Source organism: Mesoplodon densirostris, chromosome 6 (assembly GCF_025265405.1).
Source record: "Mesoplodon densirostris isolate mMesDen1 chromosome 6, mMesDen1 primary haplotype, whole genome shotgun sequence".
NCBI classification, from domain to species: Eukaryota; Metazoa; Chordata; class Mammalia; order Artiodactyla; family Ziphiidae; genus Mesoplodon; species Mesoplodon densirostris.
Window position 1 is genome coordinate 108437435 of NC_082666.1, and position 20928 is coordinate 108458362.

The 20928-nt window shown below is 33.5% G+C and overlaps 1 long non-coding RNA gene across 3 annotated transcripts in view; it reads right to left on the bottom strand.

The window, feature by feature from the left end:
* Positions 1-948: 948 nt before the first annotated feature.
* The window catches only part of LOC132492674 (uncharacterized), a 43124-nt gene continuing 23144 nt past the window's right edge, over positions 949-20928 (bottom strand). Inside the window, exons 3-5 of one of the 3 annotated variants that reach the window (XR_009532849.1) lie at positions 6495-6713; positions 4889-4977; positions 949-1299 (exon numbers count right to left, since the gene is read on the bottom strand). This is a non-coding gene — a long non-coding RNA (uncharacterized LOC132492674). Of the gene's footprint in view, positions 1300-4888; positions 4978-6494; positions 6717-20928 lie in introns of all 3 variants that reach the window. The other 2 variants (XR_009532848.1, XR_009532850.1) reach the window with 2 other exon arrangements.

A 20928-nucleotide genomic window follows, 5' to 3' on the forward strand; every position in this document is an offset into this window, starting at 1 on the left:
CTAAGAAACATGGACAATGCTTGCTTTTCCACACCTTGTATTACCAGCACCTAATGCAGTGCCTGGGACCTAGTAGAAGTTCTATTAATATGTAATGATTGCTGAATGAATGAATGAATGAATGTGTTAGTAACAAGATAAATGCATAAATCGTATTTGTAAAGCACAATACAAAGTAATTTCATTAATATTCACCCACTTATTTGTACCTTTATACCCTTCTCTTCATTTATATATCTTAGAATTACTTTTATCAGCAGGGATACAGGATTTAATGATGAAATTTTGAGGAAATGTATTAGAAATATTTGTGAGTGAGTAAGCACTATGCCATGGTGAGAGAGAGAAAAAAATAAAAGCTATTGCTATATTCTTGACTCAAGTCATACTCAATATTATTTGTTACATATTATATTACACACACAAATGCATTCTCACTGGCATGGTATCACCTACATTATTATAATTTCCATTTCCTTCCCAATCCCTCTAAAGCCCATACCTGACCCTTAGACTTATTAAATTGCATCGTTTTAAACCACTTCTCCAATTTGTCAAGGTCATATTACGGTCATGTTGAATTTTGATCTTGACAAAGTATTAATCAGTCTTATCAACTAAAGAGAACTGTAAATGACTAAATCCACATGCTTTTCTATCATCCTAGACTTGATGAAAATATTAAATAGCCTCTGGCCTAGGATTGACCTCTACATATAAAACTTCTGTCCACTTTGGTTGAGGAGGAACTATAAATGAGTTTCATTGTTCTACCTACTTTGTTTCCAATAAATAGGTCTCTGGTGCTGATCTATTTTTATAAATTTGTGAATGAATTCGATTTGTAACATTTTTATAATATTAATATTTAATGTCTGATTTCAAGTCGTGGATGAAAAAATGCTAACATCAATGAAAACTACAACTTGCCCAAATAGAGTAATAATAGTAAGAACAGGTAAAGTAGATTTAAAACCTACTGTCATGTTTATTTACTTTCCTGAATTGTTCCCACTGTGCCACTTCCTTACTTTCTGAATATGACAGGTTCATGCATGACGTCCTCCTCTAGATGCTGTGCCATTAAGAAATCTCACTGATTATAATAGGTGATCATCTATGATGGATAATAAATATGCTTGTGCATTTTCAATCACAAATGCATGTCTTGCACACTGAAATGATTTTACTTGTTGCTTGATCACGGGGACTTCTTCCTCTGAATAAATAAGACTTGACTTTGCCTCTTTATGCAGTCATCTGTTCACAGTTCTGCCTCTCTCCAGTAGACTGTGTCTCCTTAAAGACAAATGAATATTCATTCATCTTTGATCCCCTTTGCTTAGCATGCATAGTAACTGTTCAACAAATATTTGTTTAATAAGTTAAACACCAATATGCCGTGAAGTAGGAAAATCTGGAGATGTGAGTGGTCAAGATGGGGGGTGTGATTAAAGGACCCCTCTGAATTCTAAGAACAACATACTTAGGAGGGAATGCATGAATAATCAACGGGGCTGACTACTTGACAACTAGTATGTATTCAACTTTCAAATTCTATATTATAAGCATCCCTGAGTGTAATTTGAAATGGATAGACAGGAATTTTTATTTTATTTTTTCTAATGAGGAAGCAGTGTAGGTCTCTATTCTCATGGCCTCTGTTGCTTCCTATGAATATTTCTCCAATATCTTGACATAATCATTTTCAGGAAGCCAAGAGAGTCCAAAAGAAAATGACAAACAACAGAAATTGCTTTCATTTTCTAGTGTTTGGAAAAACATAAAAATAGGTTTAAGTTTTTCAAACATACTTAGATTTCATGAGATTTTACTTGGTTTATAATCAATATGATAAGATGCATATATATGTATATAGAATCATCATTCATTTTAAATTGGAAATAATGTGTATCCCCATGGCTGATCTGCAAACTGTCAATAATAAGAACCAAGCTTATGTCCTCCTAAGTCTTTTGTAGCCCCATTTTAACACATTTTCTGAAAGTTATTTCACTTCAACCACTCTAGATACTTTCTAAAAAAACAATAGATGACTTTTTAAAATTTTCCTTTCAAAATGAAAATATTAAAATATGCTACAAATGGGTGCAATAATGGAAGCTACAACTTACCATGTAAGTTTGTTTGTAATTGAGCAAAATATGTTCCAATAATTTTTGCATTGTATTTGCCTTTCTCTCTGTAATTACTAACCCTTTTTCTTTCACTATGGAATGTGAATTTTGATTTCTCATCTTCAAATTTGCCTTTAAATACATTTCTACCCTTATTTTTCTTCCATCTGGAAGCTAAGTTTTCAAGAGAAAATTTCTTGCCACAAATATTGAATGTCTTCATATTAGGAATAATTCTAATGCAACTACTTTGTACTTGGAAATGTGCCACTGTGTTTAGGAAGGCTAAACACATACTTTTGGGTAAGTTCAAAAAAGATTACTCCAATGATTCAACCAAGTATATCTCAAGCATATTGATAAGAAATTTCAAACTAATTGTGTGTGATAGCCATCAATTAAAGACGTAAAATGAATGCCTGCTATTTTAAAACATAGTTAAGCCAAGGAAAAGCTGTGCATAACTAGCATGTTCTGTAAAGATAATTGGCTCACTAACTAAATTCTAACAGCCCATTCACATTTCTAGATTTTAATTGAAGAATGGATGGAAATAGTAAGGTGAGCTCATTGCCCAATACACATAAGCATGTGACAATTTTAATTTCTGCAGAGATGCCCATATTGTATGAAATCTTATTAATATTGTGATGGAATACAGTGAATCATGCTGTGAAAGAAGCACATATTTGTTGTACATGTGTTCACACACACACACACACAAACACACAGATACACACACATTTCTTTTCTCTCCTCTCTATTCTCATTTCAGTCCCATTTTTCCTCTTCTTAGATAACTGGTATCATGAATTGAACATAAATACTTTGAATCCATGCTTGAACTTTTTACTATATGCAAATGAATCCATGAAAAACACATGATTGCTTTGAGTTTTAAAAATCTGTATACATGTCATCATGCCAAATATGTAATCTTAAAAATCATTTATCATGTATGTAATTAATTATTTCGAGTGAAGTATTGCATTGCATCTTAAAAATAGTTTATATATGTCTTTTTTAAGCAGCATAAACTGGAATTTTTAAATTTATTTTTATTGTCTCTGTGATCAAATGTATTGTGATTATTGATCTATTTCTCCTTTATTTTTCCATGATTTATCCCTCCCGGTACTAACTTCGTTTAACACATTTTTCATTCTCTTTTTATGGTCTACCTTTTTATGAATCATATATGAAGTATTCATTTTTAGTGTTTTCTGAAAAATTTGACATATATTTCTAACTTGGAAAAAGTCTAAAACTAATTATCTCATCTTCCTCCTAAGCGGTTCATGGACCCCTCAAATTTTAAATCTGATCTCCAGTATTTCAGTATATTATCTAGTGTTTTAGTTTTACTTTGTACATACCCCCATTGGCTATTATTTTTTACACTCAACCGTTATTCAGATTCATTCCAACATTACAAATTTCTTTGCTGGTCACTGTTCAGTGCACCTTCCTACTTCTTTTTATGCTTATTTTCTTTCTTACTGAAGAACATTCTTTGTACAATGGTCTGCCTAAAACACATGAGAATTATGTGAGAACTTTTTAAAGCTCCCATTACTGAAACACCGCCTAGATCCCTTTGGTTAAAAAAAAAAAAATCTCCAAGTATTGGCTTCAGGCATCAGAATATTTTTTAATGCCTTCAGACAATTCCAATAGCTGCTGCTACTGCTTTAGTCATTTTGTTGTTGTTGTTGTTACAGTTTGTGGGTGGTAATTCCTCTTTGTCTATGAATGAAAATTTCTTTACTTCTTGTTCTTGAGTAGTTTTTTAAAATGAGGTGTAGAATTTTAATTTGGACAGCTATATGTGCTCAGTACTTTGAAGATATTATTCTATTGTTTTCCAGCATCTACCTGTTTTCTGATAAGACAACAGCATCTACCTGTTTTCTGATAAGACAACAGATATTTAAAGCCAGCCCTCAAAAACAAGGCTTATTATTTCCAGGGCCCCCTTGAATTTCTTGGTTTCAACTCCTCCTCACTATTCTAATGTTGAATTTGTTTTTTCTCCTTAAATTCTGAGACTGGGGATCCCCCCCATTTTTTGTAAGCTTGTTCATTTTCTTTTTATGTGTTGCTACATGTAAAAGCAACATATAAAAGAAAACACAAGTATAACAAACTGTGTGTTCATATTGCAAGAAAGGATTCTCAATATCAGTTCAGCCTATCCTATTGACTGAAAGCATTTACCTTGTTTCTTTTACAACTAACTTGAATATTATGAGTCTTACATCTAACATACAGTACTCTTCACCCTTCTTGGAACGTCTATGCTCAATAAGGACATTAGTTGATTTGTCACTAATATTGCTTTCCCTACATGTGAGTGCATTCAGAGTTCTATCCTGTCCCATATACATAGCATAATCTTATATTTTGTATCTAACTGGCATCAGTTTTCCTTTTTTTTTTTTTCGATTTACTTTTAAGGTTTACTTTTAGCAGGACTGTACTGAAACACTCTTACACCTTAATAGATCTAATTGTCTGGACTTAAAATAATAGATTTCTCTATCACAGGGGCATTTGTCTGTACAGATACTGATTTCTGTTCTCTGCACATGTTTTCATGTTATATGCCCAGTGTAATATGAAGCGAGTTAATTTATTGTGTTGCATATAGTAAAGAATCCAGCAGAATAATGTTATTTAGGGTTTTTTTCATTATTTCTATGAATAACAACAACATCAACAATAATAGTAATAGAAAAGATAATTTCTACCTATAGCAAGTCTCAGTTTTTTCTTAAATGCAGTAGAAGGCCCTTCACACTCTATTTGTCAGCTTGGCTTCAGGTTTTCATATTGTTGGCTAGAAGACAGATAAAGGGGATTATGGACAGAACTGAGCCTGGTTTCTGCTAATCTCCAACTTGAATTCTTTCAAGGGTTGCAAAATATGATTCAAGTATTTCACAGGCCTTTATAACCTTTGTCATCTGTCTGGTATATGTGCCATCATGGGTGGATTTGGAACTGACATTTTATATCTCTGATCTCAACTGTATAAATATTTGTTTAGACTGACTATCAACATAGAACACAGACATTCTCTTCTGATGTATGGATGATAGAATAGTCCTTAACTGGGCCCCTAAGGATGGGGCAGGCACAAACTAACAGAGGGCAATGAGGCAAATTTTCAATGAACTCAGATTTTATATTTTCCTTTAGGTAAAAGAGTGGTTGCTTCTATACCAAAAAACTATTTCTTATAATTTGGGTTACATTAAAAATATCTCATATATACAACCATTTGTCTGAATCTATAATAGTGACTTGGTTTTCTCAAATACATTATATATGGAGTCCTTTAGACTGGAATTAAATTAATCATGTTTTTTTTTTTTTTTCTATAGACTTCCCAGCTATTTTCCCCTAGGAAAACTCTCTTAAATAATCAAGAGAAATATTTTAGGCAACATTATGTAAATCATCACCCTTATTAGATGAATTAATATTCTTGAAGTTATAGCTCATTTCATGGAAATCAGATTAACCTGATGTTATGGGCATTGTCATTTATCAGTAAGTTATTTGTTAATATGCTCAGTATGTGACATAAAATATGTAACTTTAATAAGAGAATGGATCACCTCAAATAATTTAGCAAATCTTGAAAATGATAAGGATTAAAATTGTGGATGTATAAAGGACACAGAAGCTTGGAGAACTTTAAAACCATCTATTTCTCTCCTGTTTCCCTCACACAAGGAAATGAAGGCTGACACTTTAGCATGGTTTGGAAATCCTTCTAAAAAGTATCTGACTTTCTCTTAGAATTAACAAGTAATTTAAAGTTTTAAGAACTGCAGAACTGATCACATGAATTACCATAATTTAGTCAAGAATTTTTTTGAATATCCACCTTTTGACAAACATTGTACATATATATACCAGGTTGTAGAGATGAATAAAATCATCCTTAGTCTCAAATAACTGAAAGAAAAATCCCCCAAGATTAGTGAATACTGAGGAATTAAGGATGATGCTATGAGAAAATTTTTATAATGTGAAATTTATTAAGTTAAATAAAATATTGTGCTTTTGAGATTAGAATGACTTGGTTTTGTTCTAATGATACTGATGATAGACAGTGGTTGTATTTTGCAGAAGTTTTATGGGAGCAAAATAAAAACTTGATAATGTGATATAAATTTGGTCCCCCAAGGCGATTTTTATTGTTATTTCTATTGGTGTTGTTAATGAGAGAAATTTCTGTGAGCTATTAGAAAAAAAAATGTGGATATCAATATCTAATCAAAAAGAGGGACAAAATAATGGATAATTAGAGAATATATATAACCAGTAAGTTAAAAATATACTCACATGCTAAGGAAGCACAGTGGTGGAAGTTTTGCTCATCATAAAGCTTTAACAGTGAGTAGAAGGTATCTTGGTGTCTTGGGTGTGGGAAGATATGCTAACAACCAGTGATAGATCCGTTGTAAAATTTGGAACTGTTTCTTTGGTATTAAATTTCACTTAAGACCTGTGCTTCTGGACAGGATGGAGTAATAGGAACTGGATTTACTCTCCTGGCTTAAACTGCTAAAAGTAAAAATATATATATATTAAACAATACTTTTAGACATTGAACAACAAACAGCACAAGACAACGGCTGTATAAAGCTGTTAATTATAATGATAACCCATAAAAACCAGTGGCATAATGTTTTGTGTAATACAGTTAAATGTTGGTGTTTGAACAAGTCCCTGGTCACCTGTGAAAAATAAAGGTGGATTCTCTTCTCATACTTATTAACAAAATGAATTTCATAGGGATGCAGTATTTAAATATGTTAAAATACTACAATTACTAGAAGAAAACATTTTTGTTTTATTTAATAAAAGTTAATTTTTAAAATTTTTTATATTTTTATGTGTTGCATTTATTGCTTTAAGATTATACAAATATGTTTTGATATAATTTAATACATGCAGCATCAACTAGAGTATTCAGTACACAGAGTATTCAATGGGTATAGGCTTAGTAGTGGGACCAAATTAGCCCTAGACTAAATTGTTTCACTTGCAGCCTAATAAGGCTTACAAGGAAGCCTCAAAATGATCAAACTATTTCTTAACTACCTCTTTGAGCAAAGTTACAAATATTAAAAAAAATACAAATACGCCCTGCAACCAGTCAAGTAAAATTCACAATATCTGACATGCAATCTAGAATTACTAGGGATGCAAAGACGAAGGAAAATATAACCCATAACAAGGAGAAAAATTAATTAATGAAAACAGACTGAAAAATGGTACAATCAGTAAACAAAGACATTCAAACAGTTATTATAACTAATTTTCATAGGTTCAAAAAATTTAAAGGAAAGCGTCAACATCTTAAATAGACATACAGAGGATATAAAAATAACCCAAATTGAGTTCCTAGAGATGAAAAATATAGTTTCTGAGATGAAAAATAAACTGGATGGGATTAAAAGAGATGAGGCAATGCAGAAGCAAAGATTGACCTCCCTGCAAAAGCAAAATTTTGTTATTATAATCTGTCCCACTGAGTAGTCCAAATATAAAGTCTGAAATGCAAAATGCCAGCTTGGTCATCTTTTTCCATTTCAACTTTGCTTTACCCTTTCTGTTTTGTGCTTCCAAAAATAATTAAAGTATAAAATTATGAAAATTGTATTCAATGATATTAAAATTAAGCATCTATCCATTTTATGGATTGCCCTGCATAATGCAAATATCTAAAATCTAAACATTATGTGTATATATACATATATGTATACATACATATATGGATATATATCTCACTAGCAGAATGAAAAGAAAATATGAAAGTACAACACAAGTTGTGGAGGAATATAGTAAAGGAAAGTAAAATGATAGTATTTTTGTTTTTAGATATAGTTGCCCTACGCAGTGGAAAAAGGATATACGGATTAGCATATTTTATTTTCTGAGAAGCATGAATCCATTTAAAAGATGAATGGGCAGATGAATTTAAAGAATCATTAATTTAAATACATAATCAGTCTTCAATTTTTTTGTTACTGACAACATCCCCTTTAAGATTTTCAAAATGCTGAAAGGTGGGATTCCAAGATTTTTAGTTGCTATAGAAGCAATTATTAGCAAATCCTTTCTTCTAATCTCATTACAGAAAATAGTGCCCTTTGTGCCCAGAGAACTCCTATTAGAACAGATAGCTAGTGGGAAACAGCCACATAGCACAGGGAGATCAGCTGGGTGCTTTGTGACCACCTAGAGGGGTGGGATAGGGAGGGTGGGAGGGAGGGAGACGCAAGAGGGAAGTGATATGGGAACGTGTATATGTATAACTGATTCACTTTGTTATAAAGCAGAAACTAACACACCATTGTAAAGCAAGTATACTCCAATAAAGATGTTAAAAAAAAAAAAAAAAGGAACTGCATTTCGGAGCAGCTCAGAACATAGGGTGTACCACTCTGGAGCTATCCTACATTTCCTGTGTCTGATTAAATATTGTGTATATATGCTATGTATTTATATCTCCATCTAAATATACATCTGTATCTCCTAAAATACTCTCTCACATATAATGAAGTCACAGTTTCCAGATAGTTGTTCTGGTAGTCATTAGACAAAATATAGTCTCATTTTTTAAAAAAATGTGAAATGAGAGAAATGTATGAAAAACTTGATCCATCTTCTGACTGAATTTGTGGTATTGGTACCTTCAGAAGAGGAAATAATTAATTTATTGTAAATTATTTTATTCCTCGTTTATTAGAGAGGAAATTTATAAACTGAAACTGTTAGGGCTTAAAGGGTTTTTTTCCAGAAGATAATATCTGTGGTTCTCACCTTACGCTGAGCAGTATATCACTAGTAAACAATCAGAGAAATATGTACATTATTAAGTTATTTTATTTTCACCTGGCTTTTTAATACTATCATCTGATATACATCATATTAATTGACACTGCAATTTCTTCCTTGATTTGTATATTTTTTTCTACAAACACTTTGCATTCCAACTTCCACGTATCTGATTTACTCATCCCTGTGATGGTCTTCATCTTCAGACATCTTGCTGTCTGGGCTGTTCAACCCTGTGACAGTAAAAGCACACTCACTAGGGACTAGGAGTTTGAGAAGGACTTAGAAAATTGTTTGGAACCTGAAAAAAATGGCTCCAGAATATGAAAACAAATCTGCAAAATGGAGATCAAAACTTGTGTAATTAATATTTTCAATTAATATTACTACAACAGCAATGTTACTCAGCTTTCATATAGTTATCTATAAATTATATTGGATATGTGACTTGGGCACATTTTAATGCATTTGATAACATTTAGGGTAAAGCTTCTAAAAGGGCAATTGCCTAGGACTGAGGAAGGTTTAAAAATGGCCCTGCACAGAATGAACTAGAAGTGACTTCAGTGGGAGGCTGAGGCAGAGATGCTGGACCCGGAGAGTGACAGAGCAGGCGTACATTGGAGAGAGCTTTCCTATATAGGAGAGCCAAGAATGTGTTACTTATTGAGGGGGGAGCATGAAGGTAGTGGACCCTATAATGAGAATCCTAGGATTGCTCCTAGATTTCTAACTTGGATAAATGACAGGACGGTACTCTTTGGTGAATACTAAAGGAACAGCAACAGCAGCAAAAGTCTAAGAATGGAACTTTAACATATCACAATGCCACCTTTAAAGTAAATTTGGCATTCTTCCCTTTTTGAATGAATGAAAATACATTAATTAAAGACATACACGGGCTTCCCTGGTGGCGCAGTGGTTGAGAGTCCGCCTGCCGATGCAGGGGACACGGGTTCGTGCCCCGGTTTGGGAAGATCCCACATGCCGTGGAGCGGCTGGGTCCGTGCGCCGTGGCCGCTGAGCCTGCGCATCCAGAGCCTGTGCTCCGCAACGGGAGAGGCCACAACAGTGAGAAGCCCGCGTACCACAAAAAAAAAAAAAAAAGACATACACATTCACACACCTGCTAATATCTGCTCTTCTGCAATCGTGTTTTCTGTATAGTGTCTAAACATCTATTCCAGTTGAAGTAGTGCTTAAACACTTCAATATGCCTCTTTTCAGCCAAAAAGAAAAACTGTCTATGACTGTTTCAACATATTTTAAATATATGTATAATCATTGCCAACTTGTCTGCTTTGCAGATTCTAGTTTCCTATACAATATTTAATATCTCCCTTTATTGAAAATGTCATTGCTCAGTATTATGATTGTTTTTCATTTTTATTATATGTCTGAATATTAGACTTATTGATTAATCTCTTTATTAATGGAATAATCTCAGCACAATGTTAAATACACTTCTTCTCTACCATTATTATATGTTATTTTAAAGATTTTCCATACAGTTACTTTAAATGGGATTTTCAGAGTTTTCAGGCTTTTTGAAGTCAGTAGGATAGGCTCCAGTGAGTAAAAGAAATGCTGAAGAACAACATATGAATTAAACAAATTTAAGTAGTTAAGAAAGCACTAATCTAGTCATTGAGAAATGTATACTAATATTTACATAGTATGTATATATAAATCAATAGTTTCTAAATGAGATAATCTACTGAACAAAATTTCTTAAAATATGAATGAAAAGATGTTGTAAAATCTCTATATGATTAAAGTACAAAAATTTTTATAAGCTTGGAATATAAATAATAAGTGCATTTTTGTCTGGGAGACAAGTTGTTATCTGGGAAACCTCAAGACATTTTGTAGATTATTGAAATCACTTTACTATCAATCTTGAGCATTTCTCCTATCAACTTTATAATTAGTATTGGAAATTACCATGATGACTCTATTTCACTATCAGGAACACTGAAGAAACTATTTAAAGTGCCAAACATTGGTTTTAACAAATAAAAAACAATTCATCTGAAGAAGATGTTACAATGAGCTGAGGAATTAAAAGATCTCAAAGTAGAGAAATTTCACTGACTGCAGTATAAACAACTTGAGGGTAGAGAGTGTCTGTTTTTCCTGTTTGCCCTCCAAATTTGGGAACAGTTTTATATGCACGGTGCAGGGTAATAAGCAAATGTTTAACAAATGAAAAGTACTGAATTCATTACCTTGTGGTACAAATTAGGATTTCTTTTGTACTGTAACTAGAAGATTTTAACTTCAGCATTATGAATTATTAATGTCTTTATCTGATTCCCAGTTCTGTGTCAACCAAACTGATTTGAGTGATAATGAGAGGACTTCATGTTTATCCTGTCTTCTAGGATTTCACTTTTGCATATCTGTTAATTCATAATTTTGACATTTTTATAGCACAACCAAAGACTATAAAAACACACAGAGCAAGCACTTGCCAAAGAACTCTAAATAAAACACATCTCAGATATGAAATTAGATCCATGCTTGGTTATACTTCTAAGTGCTTCATCTAAAGAGAGACGTGCAACACTGCTGCATGAATTAGTCACCTAGGGTGACTTTTAAACCTACCAACAGCTGGCCCCTCTATCATATCTGATTTTATTCAATAGTCTAAGTGATAATAATTTTTTGATCAAGAACTTTATTTTACTGGTTGTAAAGGTGGGCACATGCACACGCACACAATCCCCAGTGCTTTTAAAAATTGTGGGACAGAATTAATCATAACTATTGAGTTTAAATGCCATTTATCAACTTATTAAAGTGCAAGCATGCAGGGAAAATAAGCTAAAGACAAGACTTTCGTTTTTCAATTTATTTTTTAAAAGTCTTGTAGAAATCTTTATGAAATTAACACAAAATGGTGGTACCAAAAATCTTTTTGCTTTGTTTATTCCCTAGTCTGTGGCAATGTAAAGAGTGGAAGTTAACCCGGAATTTAAGTTAAGGAAAGCTATATTGTATTAAGTTTAGCCAAAATTCTCTAACTTGCCATATTTTTTCAAATAAATAAACTTTCTATTCTCTTCCCTCTCTCCTCATCTCCCTTAAGGTATGTCAACTCTAACCCCGCCCCCCCATACACACACCTTGTTGCCTCTGATATTATCTCCTCTGCTAGAGGCGCTTTTGTACTTATTGCTACACGATAGTTCAACAATAAAATGTGATAAATGCAGGCAAAGGTGTTTCAAGAAAGAAGGTAAATGTCCTTACACATTTTCAACATAGAAACAAAAAGTTTACAAAACAGCAAAATTAAAAAAAAATAGTTATAGATAAAGTTTGCAGATAATGTTGTCATCCCTCTTAAAAGAAGAGGGATAAGGCACAGAAGAAATGTAGTGTTGAGGACAATGAAAATCAGCAGTTATTGCAATCTATTTATGCTGCATTCAATGGATTTAGAAGACAGAGGCTTGAGTGCTGTCGTTATTACTTGTTTGCCATTTGATGGTGGGCAAAATATTTAATTTCATTGGGTTTCTCTTTCTATGCCTCTAAAATGTGGATTCCCAGGCTAAGAAAATATTTCAAATCTTTTCTAGGTCTAAAAGTCACAGACCTTAGTGTACCCTTTATAAAGGCCACATTTTCACAAAAGATAGCATTCTTGTAAAACACCTTTATAGAAAGAAAAAGCTATATTTAGAAAGCCCACTCAGTGTCCAGGGTTTTCTGAAGTCGTACTGCTGTTTGTAACCAGGTGTAGGCCAGTAGCACAACACATTTGCTTTAATAACTGTCCAGATTTCTTGGAGTTAAAGGTAAGTTTTTCATTATTCTAAGTGTTGACCTAAGAAATTATTGAAAATAAGAATTGTTCTAATTCACTTCTTGAATTGCCCAGTTCTTACATGGCCTGACATGAAAGGCGATTTAAAAGATTGCATTTAAGTTTGGACATATAGCCTTCATCCTGCTGTTTCATCACAGACCTCTTACAAGATAAGCACGTGCAACCATTTTGAGTTTCTGAATGGGAGTGCTCCTTATAGTATTTTCCCCTTATAAATTTCTTGCCAACTTACTCCAATTTGAATGCAGGTAGAAATTTATAAATTTCTCCAAGAACTTATTTTTATTTTTATGAATCTTACTGATTTTGTTTTAATACTGAGGACTTTATCAAATTCATAGACATTTGATAGAATAAAAAGCAAAAGCATAATTCGGAAAAATCCAAAAACCTCAAATAGAAAATAAGATGCTATGTTGTTAGTAACAGAAATTAGCACAAATAGACTGAAAAACTGACCACCATTGTAAACTGAGCTTTTAACTATGGCAGTCGCCAGGAAAAGGAGGGTTACTCCTCTTTTTTTTGCCTTCTTTTAACAATCTCGAAAATTAAAGAAAGATTGAAATGACAATAAAAATAATTTATTTCCCAAACCATTTGAGAGTAGTTGCTAACACAATGCAATGTCTCCCCCAAATCCTCTAGTATTTCCTACAAACACATATCCAAATATAATCATGAAAATAAGGAAATTAACACTGACACATGACCACAGAGCTACTAATCCTCAGACCCCTTTCAAGTTTTGTCAATTATCCCCATCATGTCCTTCATAATAAAAGGATCAGCCCAGTGTCACATGTTGCATCTAGTTGTCCTGTCTCTTTAGTTTTTTAATCTGGAAAATTTTCTCAGGCTTCCCTTGAATCTCATGAACTAGAAAGTTTTAAAGAATATGGATCAGTTATTTTGTAGGATTTAGCTGTTTGTATTTGTCTCATGATTATTCAGGATATGTGTAGTTGGCAGGAATAACACAGTGGTGAAGCTCTGTTCTTCTCACTGCTTCCTATCAAACAATTTTGGCAAACTTTTAACCTGTAACCTTACTGGAATATCATGTTACTCATTTGATTAAGGTGTATCACCCAGTCTTCTCCATTGTAAAGTTATTTTTTTCTCCTTCATTATTAATAGTTTTTGTGGTAAGGCACTTTGTAATTATGTAAATATCCTGTTCCTCATCAAACATAATTTACTCAATTTAATTATTTAAACCAGTATGAATTCATAATAGACTCCTATTTTATTCAATTGACTATAATACGTTTCTGCCATTATTTATTTTGAGGCTGAGATTGTTCAAGATTTGTCCAGTGGAAACCCCTTCAGTTTGGCTTCTATATCCTTTGATGTTTCCCAATTATTCTGTGATATCTCCCTTCTTTTTTTTTTTAACATCTTTATTGGAGTATACTTGTTTTACAATGGTGTGTTAGTTTCTGCTTTATAACAAAGTGAATCAGTTATACATGTATCCTCATATCTCTTCCCTCTTGCATCGCTCTCCTTCCCACCGTCCCAATCCCACCCCTCTAGGTCACAAAGCACCGAACTGATCTCCCTGTGCTATGCGGCTGCTTCCCACTAGCTATCTATTTTACGTTTGCTAGTGTATATATGTCCATGCCACTCTCTCACTTTGTCACAGCTTATCCTTCCCCCTCCCCATATCCTTAAGTCCATTCTCTAGTAGGTCTGTGTCTTTATTCCTGTCTTACCCCTAGGTTCTTCATGACATTTTTTTTTTTTTTAGATTCCATATATATGTGTTAGCATACGGTATTTGTCTTTCTCTTTCTGACTTACTTCACTCTGTATGACAGACTCTAGGTCCATCCACCTCACTACAAATAACTCAATTTAGCTTCTTTTTATGGCTGATCCCTTACTTCTTGAAACAATAATATGTTCTAGGGTCATCTTATATTTTCCCTGTAGTGGTTCTAGAATCAGCCATTTCTCCAAAGAGCTTTAGTTCCTTCAGTTGGAGAGCTGTATTTAGAAACCAAGATCTGGACACTAGGTGTATTCATTGCTCTTGGGAAGCAGTGGTCCCAGGTACTCTCAATAGGCAGAGCTAGGGGATTTATGTAAATATATACATACACACATAGGAAAACACATATTCATAACCATTTACACATATTCACAAACACATTCATAAACATATGCATACATATAGTCTAGGTTTTTTCTATAATGTCTCTATATTGAAAATCATGTGTTCACATTAACATCCTCCATTCCCTTTCAACACCCCTTCATTCTAGTTTTTGCCCTTTTCATATTTTAACTCCCTCCACAGATATTAAAATAACACTGATTACCATATTCTTAATATCCTTAATTATCTGATCAATCTTCCTGTATTTAAGTAAATTCTTGTAGCTGCCACTTTCCCATCCACACATTTTCTCCACCTGGCACGGGTTAGGACAATCTGTACAGAGTAGTTGCCAAGGCCACTTCCTCATGTGGATGCCCTTTCACACGAATCAGACTTCAGCAGTCAACTCCAGGCTCCCTTATGCAGACATCCTCTCCCCTTTCTCAGACTCTGAGACCCAATGCCAAGTCATTTGGTTCCTTGAATGCCCACCTCCCCCATGCTGACAAAGGGTTATTTTACCTCACTTAACGGACTAATTTGTTCAAGAAGGGAAGGGATCACAACACTATAAAGCAGTTATACTCCAATAAAGATATATCAAAAAAAGGGAAGGGACAAGGAAGGGGATGAAGAAAGGGAGGTGGACAGGGATGAACAGGTATCTTTCCTTTCTAAACAATATTTGAAGAGGCCCTTCATTTAGAAGTTGCAAAGACATTATGAAGTATCAGCTGAAGAACTGAAACAATGACATATATTTACACATCTGTATCCCTACATCTATGACACACAATGTACACCTAATTTTATAGCAACCAAAATATAATTTAACAAAACTTATGATGCTTAGCCATACACTTTAATACTCAGCAACTTAAAAAAATGTGCAGTGCCATTTGGCTGTTAACTATCATCCATTTATATGAATGGATTTGTAAAACTCCTAGCCAAGAGTGCTTGGGATAGCGTCTCTACTGATCCTTACTGGATCCTCTTCTTCTTTTGTCACTCTTTTCAGTCATTTGTTGATTCTCGATTGTATCTCATTGGTGACTTGCATGACCATTGGTAATCATATCTGGGCAAATACCCCAGCTTGGTGTCTCTCAAAGGGCTGAGTGAAAACCACCTGCAACAGAATCGACTGTGGTACTACATAAAATTCAGGTCCACAGGCCCTGTTCTGATTTCCTGCTCAGAAGCTCTTTAGAGAGTAATGAGTATTTGGAAAATACCTTAGCTAATTCTCACACATTAACACTGAAACCATGGTGGAGTTTGCATGTCTACAATTCCTCAAAGTTCACGGTTTAAAACACATAGGTCTCACCAACTACAGTTCTTTTATTTTAGCTTCATCAATTCACATTTGTTATTTAACCAACTTGGAAATTGCCAGATGTGTGAATAGCTGCCAAAGTAAAATGTATCTATCTTTTGCAAAAATGTCTGCTACCAAATGTCTCTACAAAATGAAATGTAAATACCTTCTAAGATCTTGCTTGGAGGAATCTTACAGATTTTTTAAATCTTCCAGGTTTTAGGGAATAGCAAGTGCAAAGGCCCTGATGTTGGGAAAGCCACTGCAGAAAGAAAATCTGGATGTGTGTGTGAGAGAATAGTAGTAGTAAACGAGCTTGGAGAGTAGGGCAGAAGAGATACTGAATAAAGCATGTGGGACAGGTAAAAAGTTTAATTTTTATTCTAAAGTGATGGGAACAGGTTTTGGGAAATAATGTGATATGATTCATGTTTTTTGGGGATTATTCTGGCTATTGTATTGGTTATAGACTATAAGGATTGGGGCAAGAGGGGAGGAAGCAAGGAGGTTGTGGAAGAGGCTGCCTATTGCATTAGATGAGGCAAGCAATGATGGCTTGGAGTAAGTAAAGACGGCAAGAGTAAGGTGAGAGGTAGGTGGATTCAGGATGTATTTTCAAGTTAGACTGGCAAGAATTTCTGATGGACTGGACACAGGAATTGTGGGAAAGTGAGAGTTTAAGGATGAATCTAACATTTTTGGCCTGAGCAACTGGATGAGTTATGGAGCCAGGAAAAACGGGAGTGCAATGGATGGATCAAAGCAAAATATTTAGTTTTATTTGCTAAGTTTGAAATGTCTATTATGCATAGATTGGAGATATTTAGTGGGAAACTGGAATTAGGAGTCTGGAGGTTAGGTCAGTGCTTAGGGCTAGAAGTACGAATTGGGGAAATCATAAGTCATCTTCCCATTAAAGTAATGGGACTAGATTAAAACTCATGAGTAGTTAAGGTAGATGGAGAGTGAAGGGGGCCAGGAATGAGCCTTAGGGCATTCTAAAAGACGTTGAGGGATGGGAGGCATCACCAAGGGAGACTGCCAAGGAATGGTGAGTGAGGAGGGGAGAAATCTAGGAGAGGATGGTGTCCTGGTAGCCAGTGAAACAAAATATTCATTCTGGAAATGATGAGGTTCATTTCCCAAAGTTTCTTGAATTGATGATCATTTGAAACTTGGTATTTTAAAAAGAGCTTTAGCAAACAGAAAAGAGAATAATTTTCTATCATGAGTGATTGATTACAGTAGCATGGGGAATGGAAATGTTGTGAAAAGGGAATCAAGAATCTATGTAAAAGACAATTTTAAACAAAAGTATTCATTTAAAAAACAAGTACACAATATTTAGACATTATATTTTGTCTTTGTGTCAACAGCAGCTACAGCATGCTGTAAGTGAAAGATGAAGGATTACAGTTTAATATCAAATCAGGGAAAAAGGTGAAATAGTTGAATTCTTTGTAGATTTTTAATAGATTTCAAACCCCTATTGGTTTTGAATAATGTCATATTTCAAACATAATTTTCTAAATAATCATAACAATTTTAGAATCAGAATAAACCTTATATAACCTTATATAAAACTTATTTAAATGCACATATAGTTCATTTTTACGGGTAAAACTAGGACTCTGGTCTTCTGATTACCAGTACTATTTCTTATTGCAACACACTGTTTAAATGTATAGATGATTGAAAAAAAGAGCATACCAGTGATCTCTTAAATGTTTTACAAAATATTAAGTAATTACAATTAGGGGAAATAAAGCTCATGAGGATTAAATTACAGGAAGAGTTTATAAGAGGGCAAACAAGTAGGAGACGTTTTTCCACACAGATAAATATGAGGTTTTAGTAGACAATGACCAAAACTGCATTTATAAGGTCATGATACTAGCTAAATGAAATAAAGACAACCATCATGTAAATAACATATAATTTTGAAGGTGAATTTTGAATATGGAGACTGATACAGATTAACATCTGATTATAATAAAAATCAGACAGGCAGGGTAACAAGGTCTTCTTCATCCAATCACAGCTTATCAGGAATAAGGGAACCTCTTGATACTTTGGTATGTGCCAGTTTAGGACAATGAACTTGGTACAAAGTGAACACCTGATACAAGAAATAGTTTAGAAACATAAATATGATTCAAGAAATTCATGGATGGTGAAAGCTATGTTGGATTATTTCAAAAAGTTAGGGATGACTTGGTTAAGTAACTTCTCTTTTTAATAACAGAATAACTGTCACATAAAAGATCTCCCTATGCCATTGACAAAGATAAAATCCCGGGACGCCATGGCTTCACAGTCTAATAGTCTAGAGATACAATGTCCAGTATAGTGTCCATTAGTCACAAGTGGCTATTAAATACTTGAAATGTGGGCAAGTTTGACTTAGGAACTGAAATTTTAATTTTATTGAACTTACATTTAAAAATTTAAAAACACATGTGACTAATGGCTGTAGTTTTTGACAGCACTAAGAACATTTCCATTATCATGGAAAGTTCTATTGACCAGAGCTGACCCATAACCTTTTTACTTAATTTTACATTTATTCCTCTTTGCTAAGAAAATCCTCTCTCTTACTAAAAAACAATATTAGCAAGATGGCTAGATATAAGCTCAAGATGCAAAAATCTATTGGATTTCTATAATCCAGGAACAAAGAGAGAGCTTAAAAATTATTTAAAATGGAAAAAAAAAACTACCTAGGAATAAATCTAAATAAAAATGTGCAAGACATTTATGGAGAAAATGAAACTTTATTGAAAGATATTAAAGAAGTCTTAAATAAATGGAGAGGTACATCTTGTTTATGGATTGAAAAGACTCATCATAATGGTGTAAGTTTTCCCCAACTTAATTTATATAGTCAATACAATTACAATAAAAATACTTAATAGAGGTTTTACAGGATTGCCAATTCTGAAATTTATGTGAATGGTCAAGAACAGCTCAGACACACCTAAAAAATCCATTCATTCCAAAATGGTCCTGGAAAACTTAATTATTCATAAGAAAACAAAGAAATTGGATAATACAGACAAGTCGATTGTAAGTGCATTAATGGCTTGAATATAAAACAAAGATACACTAGAACTTTCAGAAGAAAATATACTATATCTGGGTAGCATTAAACTAGGGAAGGACATTTTAAGTAGAACAAAAAGACACTAAGCTAAAAGATAAATTTGATTTCATTAAAATTGAGAGCCGCTATTTATCACAAGACAACATTAAAAATGTTAGAAGGTATGAAATAACTTATTTGTGTCATATATAGCTGACCAAAGATTATTTGCTTGTATTTAAAAAACAATACAAATAAGTAAGAAAAAGATAAACAGTAGAAAAATGGACAAAAGATATTCTCTGGACTTCACAGAATAGGAAACATAGGCAACTGTTAAACAAATGAAAGGATTCTCAGCCTATCAGTAATTAGGGAAATACAAATTAAAATTGTTATGGACTGAATTGTGTTCCCTAAAATTCGTATGTTGATGCCCCATCTCCCAATGTGGCTGTTTGGAGACAGGGACTTTAAAAACATAAGTATGGTTAAATGAGGTCATAATGGTGGGGCCCTAACTGATATGACTGGTGTCCTTGTAAGAAGAGAAAGAGATAAGAGGGATGTATACACACAGAGAAAAGGCCATGTGAGGACATAGCAAGGCAGCAGTGGTCATCTGCAAGTCAAGGGCAGAGGCCTCAGGAGGACCCAAAACTGCCAACATCTTGAGCCTGGACTTCCAGCCTCCAGAACTGTGAGAAGATAAATCTCTTGTTTTTTAAGCCACTGAATCTGAGGTATTTTGCTAGGACAACCTGAGCAGACTAATACAAGGAACAAAAGACTAGAATGGCCATTCTAACTGGTGAAGCTATAGAGCAAAAGGGCTGAAAATTGATTCCATAACTTTGGAAAACATTTTGACATGAATTTTTAAAGTTGAATATTTGAATTCCCTACAACTCAGCAATTCTACTCTTAGTATGTCTACTCTTTTACTTATGTTAAATCTTGCACATGTGTACCAGGAAACATTAAAATAAATGTTCATGGAAGTACTGTCCGTAATAGGCCCCAAACAACCCAAATATCATTAATAGAATAATAAACACATTTTCTTGTATTTATACAAGAAAATATTATACAGTAGTACAAATGAATGAACACTAGTTAAAGTAAAGTGGATGAACCTTAGAAACATAATGTTGAGTAAAAAAAGCAAGCACAGAAGACTAAAGTATGATATCAATTTTATAAATCTCAATAATAAGCAAAATCAGATAAAAATTATGTGGATGTTCAACATAAAGCCAAGATCAGAGTGATTTCCTTGGTGAAAGCAGGAAGGTGGGATCAGGGTAGAGAACAGAGAGAAGACTCAGCAGTTTTGATTCTAGTTCTTAGTTTTGGTGGTGTGTTTGCAGGAGTTTTTATTATTTCTCATAACTTACATACAATTAAATATATTATTTTGTATATTATCTAATAATATTTAAAAAATCAAAATCCATTATATACCAAAGATAACCCCTAGACATTAATTATAGAGAGTCCACTTTGAAACAACATACATAGTTACTCATAAATCTTCTGTAGTTGAAAGCTTTTAGCTATGAAATTCTTCCC